This window comes from Loxodonta africana, chromosome 1 (assembly GCF_030014295.1).
Source record: "Loxodonta africana isolate mLoxAfr1 chromosome 1, mLoxAfr1.hap2, whole genome shotgun sequence".
NCBI lineage: Eukaryota > Metazoa > Chordata > Mammalia > Proboscidea > Elephantidae > Loxodonta > Loxodonta africana.
The window spans coordinates 3850974-3863517 of NC_087342.1; the positions used below are offsets into that span (position 1 = coordinate 3850974).

At 38.9% G+C, this 12544-nt stretch overlaps 1 protein-coding gene across 50 annotated transcripts in view; it reads right to left on the minus strand.

The window, feature by feature from the left end:
- ZBTB20 (zinc finger and BTB domain containing 20) overlaps positions 1-12544 on the minus strand; it is a 1035663-nt gene that overhangs the window by 561684 nt on the left and 461435 nt on the right. For all 50 annotated transcript variants that reach the window (XM_064283302.1, XM_064283702.1, XM_064282699.1 and 47 more), the window contains one exon: positions 10485-10558. The gene's annotated coding sequence lies outside the window, so the exon portion shown is untranslated. The remainder of the gene's footprint in view (positions 1-10484; positions 10559-12544) is intronic.

Below are 12544 nucleotides of genomic sequence, written 5' to 3' on the forward strand. Positions count from 1 at the left end.
GTCTCATTAGGGGGAGAGCAATTAGGAGTATATAGCAAGGTATATATAAATTTTTATATGAGAGATTGACTTGATTTGTAAAGTTTCACCTAAAGCACAATAAAAATTAAAAGAAAAAAAAGTAGAACAATTGAAGTATGCAAATCTGAGAAGCAGTGTCAAATCATGGAAACAATATGAACATGGAATTTGACACCCATGTTCAAATTCTATCTCTACCATTTACCTGTTGTATGGCCTTGGATAAATTGCTTAATCTCTCATCTTGATCATACATACAGTGGGTAAGTAATATTATCCCTTAGTTAGGATTACATAAGTTGGGTATTTAAAAGATTTATTACAGTGGCTTTTGTATTTTGGGGCATGATTCCCAGTAAGAAATTACGCATTTTTTTAAAATTTCTTTTTCATTTGATTCTATTTCATGAAAAACATACTGACTATGATTCTCTAAACTGACATCACCACCTACAAATGGGTTGCAAAGTGCAATTTGGAAAACACTGCTCCTTCACACATTCTAATTATCTCCCTTCTTCTCTTCCATAACCACTGGTCCCAAGAGCCATCCTATACTCAAGTCATACCATTACTACTCTCTGTTCCCTCAAATTTCCCTTACTACTCTCTGGGGCGCAAGTGGTTTGTGATCAGCTGCTAACCTGAAGATTGACAGTCTGAACCCATCCAGCGGCCCTGCAGAAGAAAGGTCTGCAATCTGTTCCCATGACGATTACCGGCAAGAAAACCCCATGGAACAGTTCTACACCGTAACACATGGGGTCACCCTGCGTCAAAATCAACTCAACCGCAACAGGTCTTTTGGTTTTCTTCTTGAGTTTCTTGTTTATATATATCATTTCTTGATGGCCCAGAAGAAATGGTAATCATGCAGTTATTTACTTCCTCTGCTGTACCCGGAAACCCTGGTGGCGTATGGTTAAGTGCTATGGCTAACCAAAGGGTCGGCAGTTCAAATCCACCAGGTGCTCCTTGGAAACTATGGGACAGTTCTACTCTGTCCTATAGGGTCGCTATGAGTCGGAATTGACTTGACGGCACTGGGCTTTGGTTTGGGTGCTGTACCCACATGGCTCTGCCTATGTGAAAGATGCATGTACTTCCCAAATAGAGTATGAATTCCTTGATAGGAGGAAATAGGCTTTATTCATCTGTGTAGTCTCACAAAATGGTTTGTTCATAGGAGGCAAAGAATCAATATTAATTATCATAGAGAAAGGAGAGATGACGTCCAGAGAAAGAACCTGGAAGACCACCTACATCTAAGGTCCTGCTCCAGCATCCCTGTGCCTCAGTTCCCCCTTCTCTATATGCTAACATTTCCATAGAATTTTAAAGGGCAGAATTATTACCATGAGTTGGAATTGGCGGCAACAGGTTTGTGTGTGTGTGTGTGTGTGTGTGTGTGTTTGGGGCACAAAGACTTAGGCCACTAACTTTTTATACACAGTAACTTAAGATTCTTCATGTGGAAGAGAGAAGGTCTGGGGGAAATAAAAAAAATTTGAAGGAAAAAAAAAAGATGTGTTCAGAACCTACCTCTGGGTAAAATAATAGAAAATTTCCTACATTGCTTTTTTTGGATTGCTAAATATCATAACCCAATAAAACCTGAAAGAAATTACCAGGGCAAATAATTCATTTTAAATTATTAAAGTTTATTTCATTTTTTTTCTCCAGCCCTGAAAAACTTTTCTCTGATGGAAATGACCCCTGGAAACAGTGACATTCTGACACCATGCATGATGCATGCTCTCGGAACATCTGAATTTCATGTCACAATGGCTCTGTTCAGATAACTGGTTTTGTCATGCCTATAAGCCCAATTAAACTACTGACGTTTCTAAGGGTCCTCTGTCCACTTTCCAAATCATCATAAAGAATTTTAAGTCAACCAGATAAATCTGCTGCTTTGTGATTTATAGGACACCTGAAGCCATGATATCAAAAGGTATGGGAAAAATGAAAAATTAAACTTTTTTTTGTTGGAAATTCATATTTTCAGAACACTTCATAGGCTAATTTTGGACTGCTCTCTGTGCAGGAGACTACAGTTCACCAGGTCTTAAATATGAGCCTTAGGCAATGTGTTCCTCACAAAGTACTGCTTAGGACCTGAGAGTAGATGAAAGGTCGAAGCCTCAGCTCTAAACTTAGGTCCACCCTCAAAACTAGATGCTTGGGGATGATCAGCATTGGTGGTCAGTTTGGTTGTGTAACCTGTTTTTCCTGCCCTGGGCCTCAGTTTACTTCTTTTAAAATGAGAATTAGACTTTTATTTCTTTTACATCCATTCTGGCTATAAGCCTGATGATGCTCTACCCTTAAATCCCATTTCCTTCAATTTTTTTTAATCTTAAAAATGATAACTGTGTTGCTAAAATTGTTTGATGTACTTAAATGTTATTCAACATGATAACAGTGCAATGCACTAGGCCTAAAATTTATCATTCTAGTTTTGCCTCAGAGGCCAAGTTTTATGAGAGCCTTAATTTGCATCACCAGAAGCTGATTTAATAAAAATGAATGGACCACTTTTGAAAATAAATTAAAATAGTGTGTGTGTGGAGTGGGGGGAGGCGAGTACCACAAAGAACCTTGGATGCAAAAAAAATAAAACCAGGAAATGAAACTTTTTGTTTTTTTTTTTGTTATGTGCCATCAAGTTGGTTCCGACTTATAGCGACCTTATGTACAACAGAATAAAACACTCCTGGTCCTGCGCCATCCTCACAATTGTTATGTTTGAGCCCACTGCTGCTGCCACTGGGTCAATCCATCTCCTTGAGAGTCTTCCTCTTTTTCGCTGAAGCTCTACTTTACCAAGCACAGGGGCAGATTACCTATATGGGTTTCAGATGTGGTAAAACCCTTGTGAAATTTTTCACTGCAGATTAGTAAGTACAAGTAAACCCTGCTTAACTTGCTTTCTGGGTCATCCACCCCTGTCAGGGATTGTAAATTTGAAAAGTGGCTTTGATTCTGTAGGACGGTGCTATAGGTTTGGGAGAGAGACAGATGCCAGCAACACCTAGATGCAGAATCTTTGACTAGTAAATACGCACGGGTAAGCCCATGCTTACCTTGCTTATTGGATAATCTGACCCTGACCAAGCATGATGTCCTTCTCCAGGGACTGGTCCCTCCTGATAACATGTCCAAAATAAGGGAGCCAAAGTCTCACCATTCTCACTTCTAAGGAGTATTCTTGGTGCTTCTTCCAAGAAAGATTTGTTTCTTCTTCTGGCACTTCATGGTATATTCAATATTCTTTGCCAACACTGTATTTCAAAGTCATCAATTCTTCTTTGGTCTTCCTTACTCATTGCCTAACTTTTGCATGCATATGAGGCAATTGAAAACACCATGGCTTGGGTCAGGTGTACCTCAGTCCTCAAGGTGACACCTTTGCTTTTGAACACTTTAAAGAGGTCTTTTACAGCAGATCTGCCCAATGCAATATGTCATTTGATTTCTTGACTGCTATTTCCAAAGGCATTAATTGTGGATTCAAGTAAAATGATATCTCTGACAACTTCAATCTTTCCTCCATTTATCATGATGTAGCTTACTGATGCAGTTATGAGGATTTTTGTTTTCTTTATGTTGAGGCGTAATCCATACTGGAGGCTGTAGTCTATGATCTTCATCAGTAAGTGCTTCAAGTCCTCTTCACTTTCACAAGCAAAGTTGTATTATCTGAATATCACGGGTTCTTAATGAGTCTTCCTCCAATCCTGATGCCACATTCTTTTTCATATAGTCCAGCTTCCTGGATTATTTACTCAACATATAGACTGAAAAAGTATGGTGAAAGGATACAACACTGACACACATCTTTCTTGATTTTAAACCATGCACGGCACGGGGCTGGGTTTTTAGTATATCATTGTTGGAACAACTGCCTCATGATCTATGTTCAGGCTCCTCATAACCAAAAAAACACAAAGACCAAACCTATTGCCATCGAGTCGATTCTGACTCATAGTGACCTTGTAGGACAGAGTAGAACTGCCTCATAGGGTTTCCAAGGAATGGCTGGTGGATTCGAACTGCAACCATTTGGTTAGCAGCTGAGCTCTTATTCACTACGCCACCAGGGCTCCAGGGTCCTTATGAACATGATTAAGTGTTCCAGAATCCCTATTCTTCACAATGTTATCCACATTTTGTTATGATCCACACAGTCAAATGTCTTTCTGTAGTCAATAAAAACACAGGTAAACATCTTTCTGGTATTCTCGGCTTTCAGAAGATTCATCTGACATCAGTAATGGCATCTCTCGTTCTGTGTCCTCTTCTGAATCTGGCTTGAATATCTGGTAGTTCTCTGTTGATGTACTGCTGCAGACATTTTTTTTTTTTTTTGACAGTAAAGACACGAAGTTTTATTCTAAATATATAGAGAGAGTCTCCACATTGTGCAAGCCCTCTGATTTTTTTTTTATTGTGCTTTAAGTGGAAGTTTACAAATCAAGTCAGTCTCTCACACAAAAACCCATATACACCTTGCTACACACTCCCAATTACTCCCCCCCTAATGAGACAGTCCACTTTCTCCCTCCACTCTCTTTTTGTGTCCATTTCTCCAGCTTCTAACCCCCACCACCCTCTCATCTCCCCTCCAGGCAGGAGATGCCAACATAGTCTCAAGTGTCCACCTGATCCAAGAAGCTCACTCCTCACCAGCATCCCTCTCCAACCCATTGTCCGGTCCAATCCATGTCTGAAGAGTTGGCTTCGGGAATGGTTCCTGTCCTGGGCCAACAGAAGGTCTGGGGGCCGTGACCACTGGGGTCCTTCTAGTCTCAGTCAGACCACTAAGTCTGGCCTTATGAGAATTTGGGGTCTGCATCCCACTGCTCTCCTGCTCCCTCAGGGGTTCTCTGTTGTGTTCCCTGTCACGGCAGTCATCAGTTGTAGCCAGGCACCATCTAGTTCTTCTGGTCTCAGGATGATGTAGTCTTTGGTTCATGTGACCCTTTCTGTCTCTTGGGCTCATAATTGTGTCCTTGGTGTTCTTCATTCTCCTTTGATCCAGGTGGGCTGAGACCAACTGATGCATCTTAGATGGCTGCTTGCTAGCATTTAAGATCCCAGATGCCACTGTTCAAAGTGTGATGTAGAATGTTTTCTTAATAGATTTTATTATGCGAATTGACTTAGATGTCCCCTGAAACCGTGGTCCCCAGACCCCTGCCCCTGCTACGCTGGCTTTCGAAGCATTCAGTTTATTCAGGAAACTTCTTTGCTTTTGGTTTAGTCCAATTGTGCTGACCTCCCCTGTATTGTGTGCTGTCTTTCCCTTCACCTAAAGTAGTTCTTATCTACTATGTAATTAGTGAATGCCCCTCCCCCTCCCTCCCTCCCCTCTCCTGTAACCACAAAAGAATGTTTTCTTCTCAGTTTAAACTATTTCTCAAGTTCTTATAATAGTGGTCTTATACAATATTTGTCCTTTTACAACTGACTAATTTCACTCAGCATAATGCCTTCCAGGTTCCTCCACGTTATGAAGTGTTTCACAGATTCCTCACTGTTCTTTATCCATGCATAGTATTCCATTGTGTTAATATACCATAATTTATTTATCCATTCATCCGTTGATGGGCACCTTGGTTGCTTCCATGTTTTTGCTATTGTAAACAGTGCTGCAATAAACATGGGTGTGCATATATCTGTTCGTGTAAAGGATCTTATTTCTCTAGGATATATTCCAAGGAGTGGGATTGCTGGACCATGTGGTAGTTCTATCTCTAGCTTTTTAAGGAAGTGCCAAATCGATTTCCAAAGTGGTTGTACCATTTGACATTCCCACCAGCAGTGTAGAAGTGTTCCAATCTCTCCACAGCCTCTCCAACATTTATTATTTTGTGTTTTTTGGATTAATGCCAGCCTTGTTGGAGATGAAATCTCATTGTAGTTTTGATTTGCATTTCTCTAATGGCTAATGATCATGAGCATTTCCTCATATATCTGTTAGCTTCCTGAATGTCTTCTTTAGTGAAGTGTCTATTCATATCTTTTGCCCATTTTTTAGTTGGGTTATTTGTCTTTTTGCAGTTGTGTTTTTGCAGTATCATGTAGATTTTAGAGGTCAGGCTCTGATCAGAAATGTCATAGCTAAAAACTTTTTCCCAGTCTCTAGGTAGTCTTTTTACTCTTTTGGTGAAGTCTTTGGATGAGCATAGGTGTTTGATTTTTAGGAGCTCCCACTTATCTAGTTTTTCTTCTACATTCTTTATCATGTTTTGTATACTGTTTATGCCATGTATTAGGGCTCCTAGCATTGTCCCTATTTTTTCTTCCGGGATCTTTATCATTTTTGATTTTATATTTAGGTCTTTGATCCATTTTGAGTTAGTTTTTGTGCATGGAGTGAGGTATGGGTCTTGTTTCATTTTTTTGAAGGTGGATATCCAGTTATGCCAGCACTATTTGTTAAAGAGACTGTCTTTCCCCATTTAACTGTTTTGGGGCCTTTGTCAAATATCTATTGCTCCTATGTGGATGGATTCATGTCTGGGTTCTCAATTCTGTTCCATTGGTCCATGTATCTGTTGTTGTACCAGTACCAGGCTGTTTTGACTACTGTGGCGGTATAACCAAACCCAGTGCCACCGAGTCGATTCCGACTCATAGCGACTGTGGCGGTATAGTAGGTTCTAAAATCAGGTAAAGTAAGATCTCCCACTTTGTTCGTCTTTTTCAGTAATGCCTTATTTATCTGGGGCCTCTTTCCCTTTCCATACGAAGTTGGTGATTTGTTTCTCCATCTCATTCAAGAATGTCGTTGGGATTTGGATCGGAATTGCATTAAATGTATAGATCGCTTTTGGTAGAATAGACATTTTTATAATGTTAATTCTTCCTATCCACGAGCAAGGTATGTTCTTCCACTTATGTAAGTAACTTTTTGTTTCTTGCAGAAGTGTACTATAGTTTTCTTTGTATAAGTCTTTTACATCCCTCGTAAGATTTATTCCTAAGTATTTTATCTTCTTGGGGCCTACTGTAAATGGCATTGATTTGGTGATTTCCTCTTCGATGTTCTTTTTGTTGGTGTAGAGGAATCCAACTGATTTTTTTATGTTTATCTTGTATGTATCCTGATACTCTGCTGAACTCTTCTATTAGTTTCAGAATTTTTCTGGAGGATTGCTTAGGGTTTTCTGTGTATAAAATCATGTCATCTTGCTGCAGACATTTTGAATTTTCTTCAGCATAATTTTATTTGCATATGATATTAGTGATATTGTTCAATTATCTCTGCATTCCATTGAATCATCTTCCTTTGGAATGGGCACAAATACAGATATCTTCCAGTCAGTTGGCCAGGTAGCTGTCTTCCAAATTTTTTGGCATACACAAGTAAGCACTTCCAGTCTTGCATCTGTTTGTTGAAACATCTCAATTGAAATTCCGTCAATTCCTGGAGGCTTGTTTTTTGCCAATGCCTTCAGTGCAGCTTGGACTTCTCGTTCAGTACAATCAGTTCTTGATCATTTGCTACCTCCTGAAATGGCTGAATGTCGACCAATTCTTTTTGGTACAGTGACTCTGTATTCCTTCCATCTTCTTCAGATTCCTTCCATCTCTTTAGATGCTTCCTGTGTTATTCAATTTTTTGTCTCAAGAATTCCTCAGTATTACAACTTGAGGCTTAAATTTTTTCTTCAGTTTTTTCAGCTTGAGAAATGCCAAGCATGTTCTTCTCTTTTGGTATTCTACGTCTAGATATTTGCACATTTCATTATAATACTTTACTTTGTCTTCTTGAGCTGCTCTTTGAAATCTTTTGCTCAGCTCTTTTACTTCATCATTTCTTCCTTTTGCTTTAGCTACTCTACATTCAGGAGCAAGTTTCAGAGTCTCTTCCGACACTGATTTTGGTCTTTTTTCTTTTCTGTCTCTTTAATAACCTTTGGCTTTCTTCATGTATAATGTCCTTGATGTCATCCCACAAGTCTTCTGGTCTTTGTTCATTAGTGTTCAATTTGTCAAATCTATTCTTTGGGTGGTCTCTAAATTCAGGTGGGATATACTCGAGGTCGTATGTTGGCTCTCGTGGATTTGTTTTAATTTTCTTCAGATTCAACCTGTACTTGCATGTGAGCAATTTAGGGTCTGTTCCACAGTTGGCCCCTGGCGTTGTTCTGACTGACGATATTGAGCTTCTCCATCATCTCTTTCCACAGATGTAGTTGATTTGATTCCTGTGTGTTTCATCTGGCAAAGTCCATGTGTATACTTGCTATTCATGTTGTTGAACAAGGTATTGCTAATGAATAAGTCACTGGTCTTGCAAAATTCTATCATGTGATCTATAGCATCATTACTATAACCAAGGCTGTATTTTCTAATTACTGATCCTTCTTTGTTTCTAACTTTCGCATTCCAATCACCGACAGATGAGTGGTGGAAACTAAACATAGAAGAGATCAAAGTGTTCTGAGTTCTAAATAATGTTGTAGTATTAAATGCTGAGACACTGGTCCTGGCTTTTTAAGCACTGAAAGCAAAAGCTTCGAATTACAACTTCCCAAGTCCCTGGGCTCTTATCACATTTCATTGAATCACAGTCCACTGTGTGGCAGTGAGACAAACTGAGATGGCACAACACCGTCTTTCCTGGAGTAAGGAAGACTGTCTCTGGAGAGAGTCAGTTTATGGGATATCAGACCAAAAAAAAAAACTTAAATGGCAAACTACTGAAGATCGTTTCATAAACTGAAAGAATGTGATATGGATGACACTTCTCATTACTGGTCAGAAGAAAAAACTGTAAAGTCAATGAGGAGAACGACTGGGAGACTGAGGCATAAAGTAATATTATGAAGACATTTACCATTGGCAAATTCCTTTATAATTGTCCTCCTACTGTCAAAAACTTTCATTCAACTGTCCTTTGCAATGAATATTCTCTCTGACAGAACGAATGCTAAGGTTCTGACTTTTTTTCAATTTTGTAATAGTACTAATAAAAACAGCAATTTCTTGATTGTCTTTCATTGTGCCAGGTACTGGGGTTACAAAGATGAACAAGAAATGGTCCCTGTTCTCTGAGATCTTACTGTCCATAGGTTTATACTGTTGGGATTATGAGAAAAATGACAATAACCATCATCTATTCATCACACCATCCAGACACTGTGCTCAGTGGGCAACATACATAAGCTGCCAAAGCTCCTGACAGTAAGGTGATCTTGCTCTGTCCAAGCTCCATCTCTCAAAACAGCTGACTGAGCAGGAGTCTAGACAACAGAATTTAGACAATCCTAGAACTGTCTACAGTCAACACACAAGACCTACAGCCAATAGTGAAAGAGTCCAGTGGACTGAGTCAAGATGGAAGAAGTCATCCGAATCATCTTTAGTGTACTCTGTTGGACAGGTACTGTGGCCTTCTGAAAACCATAATGCAGTGTACCCATACCCAGTATTCCAACAATGACTCAAGGAGATGAATGTTCAGTTTTTAATATTCAAGTTTTTTAAGATGCTCTAGCTAAATTTTTTTTTTTTCTAGCTAAAGACCTACCAACACATTAAACTGCAAGACTTAGGAAGTCATCATAAGCTTCTGGATTTCATTACCAAAATGTATGTTTTGATCTAAAATTTAAAAAAATAAAAAAATCCAGATTGACTTTCCTTGCAGTATTTCACAACCTTTGCCCTCAGCATTAAAGTGCTTTTCTTTCTACCCCCACCAACTATAAGCTTCTATTTTCTTACCCTGGGTGTCTGAATCTTTTATATGCTCGGGTTCTATTCACTGCCTGTTATTCAGACTTTGAAATCCCAAATGTTAATTGTTCTTCCAAGTACATTGACAAAACAGCCGCTAAATAAGGGTAGACCAGACTGTGGTAGACTTGGACATGCATTTATGGAACAATGGGACTCTGAGAGACAGCCTTGTAGCTCATAGGAAGACATAAGATGAGCTATTTTGACTGCTTCGTAGCAGAATGGGGAATACATGCACACAAGGGAATTTTGCATTTTACTTGGTTTTGCCCAAAGTCCTCAAGGCAACAGAATCTGTGACGTCATCATGAACTTTCTCTTTCTTTCCATTTCCATTGCCACAAAACCTAAAAATTACTAATGACATCACAAAGGAAAACGGAACCTTCTGTTACCTCTGATGAGGCTTGTACAAAATGCAGGAATCCTTCCCGCCAGGGTGTATGTCTCCGTGCTCACGCACAGTGGATGACACCCTCCCTAATGCAATTCAAACCAGCCAAAAGAAGGGATTCAAGCTTTAGGTTCCATAAAAAGACATACTGAATATCCAGCCCAACTTACTATATTTTTTTTTTAAATAAGGAAATCATTTAAGCTTGCATATCTCTTCAAGGACATTCAAATCTTTGCTCATGTCCAATGTTTGTATCCCTTTTGGGGGCTGGGCACAGAAACAGAGGAAGGTACAGCAAGCGCCCACTTACCAGAATGCAGCGCGGCTCAATCTTTTGTTTTTAAGGTGTGGTGATTTCAGCCTCTACATGTAACTTCAGGCAGTCTGAAAAGAAACAGGTCAAAATCTCTTTCAGTTATAATTGGTATTTCAGATTTAATTAAAAATTAAACTTTCATAATGTTTCACCATCCAAAGCAATGCATTATCAGTCAAGCGTGGCTTTTTTTTTTTTTTAAAAAGGAAAAAAAAAAAAAAAACCCCTCCTCCCAGAGTAGATATTTAATGAAAAGAAAAGGATCTAAAGAGGGGAAAAATGCAATTCTGAAAACAAAATATGCCTCCATGTTAAGAACTTCATAATGATATAACTGGAAACTCGGCATCTCTGAATTTTAGCTATATTCTGATTTTTTAAAAATAACTCTTAAGCAACATGTTCACAGCCTAAAGATTACATACAATCTTAATTTCAGAGAATAAAGAACAACTATGGGTCTGACTACACACGTTAAAGGGAAGTTCTGACTTCAAATCAAATTGGAAAAAGTGTTAGATCTACTTTCAAATGGTTGAATTGATGGTGGGGCAGATGGTGAAGAAGAAGTAAAGGAACGTATTTAGCAAAACAGAACGCCACTGCAATGTACTCAGTGCTCTGTCTCACATGATATTGTAAATCTTGTCACATGCAGCCACTGGTGTTTAAGTACAACTGGAAGATCATAAGGGTTTGAACCAGATCTCCTGGCTTAGATAATTAATTGTAAGCACTCATGCTTATTTTCTAATATGTACTTTTAATCTTTGGTTTGAGTCCAGGCATTAATATCCCTAAATATATCTTAAATATTTGGGCTTAAAACATCACATTATTTATTTTTTTTTCCAATTCTGTTCTTCACACAACACCACCTTTACATAACAGTTCCTAAAAACCCACAACAGATCAAGTCATCCCTATTTTTAGCTTCAAAAACTGACATGACAGGATTTAGAAGACTATAGGTTTTTTACGTAAAATAAAGATAATGTAATTATCTTCCTTTTACTTTATAGCAATACTTTTTTTTTTTTATATATATTTGTAGAACTAAATGGGGTATGTTTATGCCCAGCTTCACATTAGTGCAAAGTAATATTTTAATATTTCCACACAGGAGGGCATGGTCATAAATCACTGCTGACATTACATCCATTATTAGAAAATGCATCTAGTTCTCAATTCTGACTTCTGTTTCCTTTTTCCCTTGAAATGTATAGAAGAATATTTTGGATATTCTGTCTATCTGATGTACAGATATTTTACAAGTTAGTTTCTCATACAAAAATTTATGCACACATTGTTATGTGATCCTAGTTGCTCTCCCTATAATGTGACAGCACACTCCTTTCCCCCCCTGTATTTCCCATGTCCATTCAACCAGCTCCTGCCCCTTTCTACCTTTTCATCTTGCCTCCAGACAGGATCTGTCCATTTAGTCTCATGTATCTACTTAAGCTAAGAAGCACACTCTTCACAAGTATCCTTTTATGTCTTACAGTCCAGTCTAATCTTTGGCTGAAGAGTTGGCTTCACGAATGTTTTCAATTTTGGGTTAACAGAAGATTTGGGGGCCATGTCTTCTGGGGTCCTTCTAGTCTCAGTCAGGCCATTAAGTCTGGTCTTTCACTAGAATTTGAGTTCTGCACCTCACTTTTCTCCTGCTCCATCAGGGACTTTCTCTTGGGTTTTCTGTCAGGGTGGTCACTGGTGGTAGCTGGGTACCATCCAGTTCTTCAGCCTCAGGCTGATGGAGTCTTGGGTTTATGTGGCCCTTTCTGTCTCTTGGGCTTATATTTCCCTTGTGTCTTTGGTGTTCTTGATTCCCCTTTGCTCCAGGTGGGTTGGGACAAATTGATGCATCTTAACTGGCTGCTTGCTAACTTTTAAGGCCCCAGATGCCACTCACCAAAGTGGGATGCAGAACATTTTCTTAATACGTTTTGTTATGCTAATTGACCTAGATGTCCCCTGAAACCATGGTCCCCAGAACCCCACCCCTGCTGCTCTGATGTACAGAGATTTTAAATGCAAACCTCAGATTAACA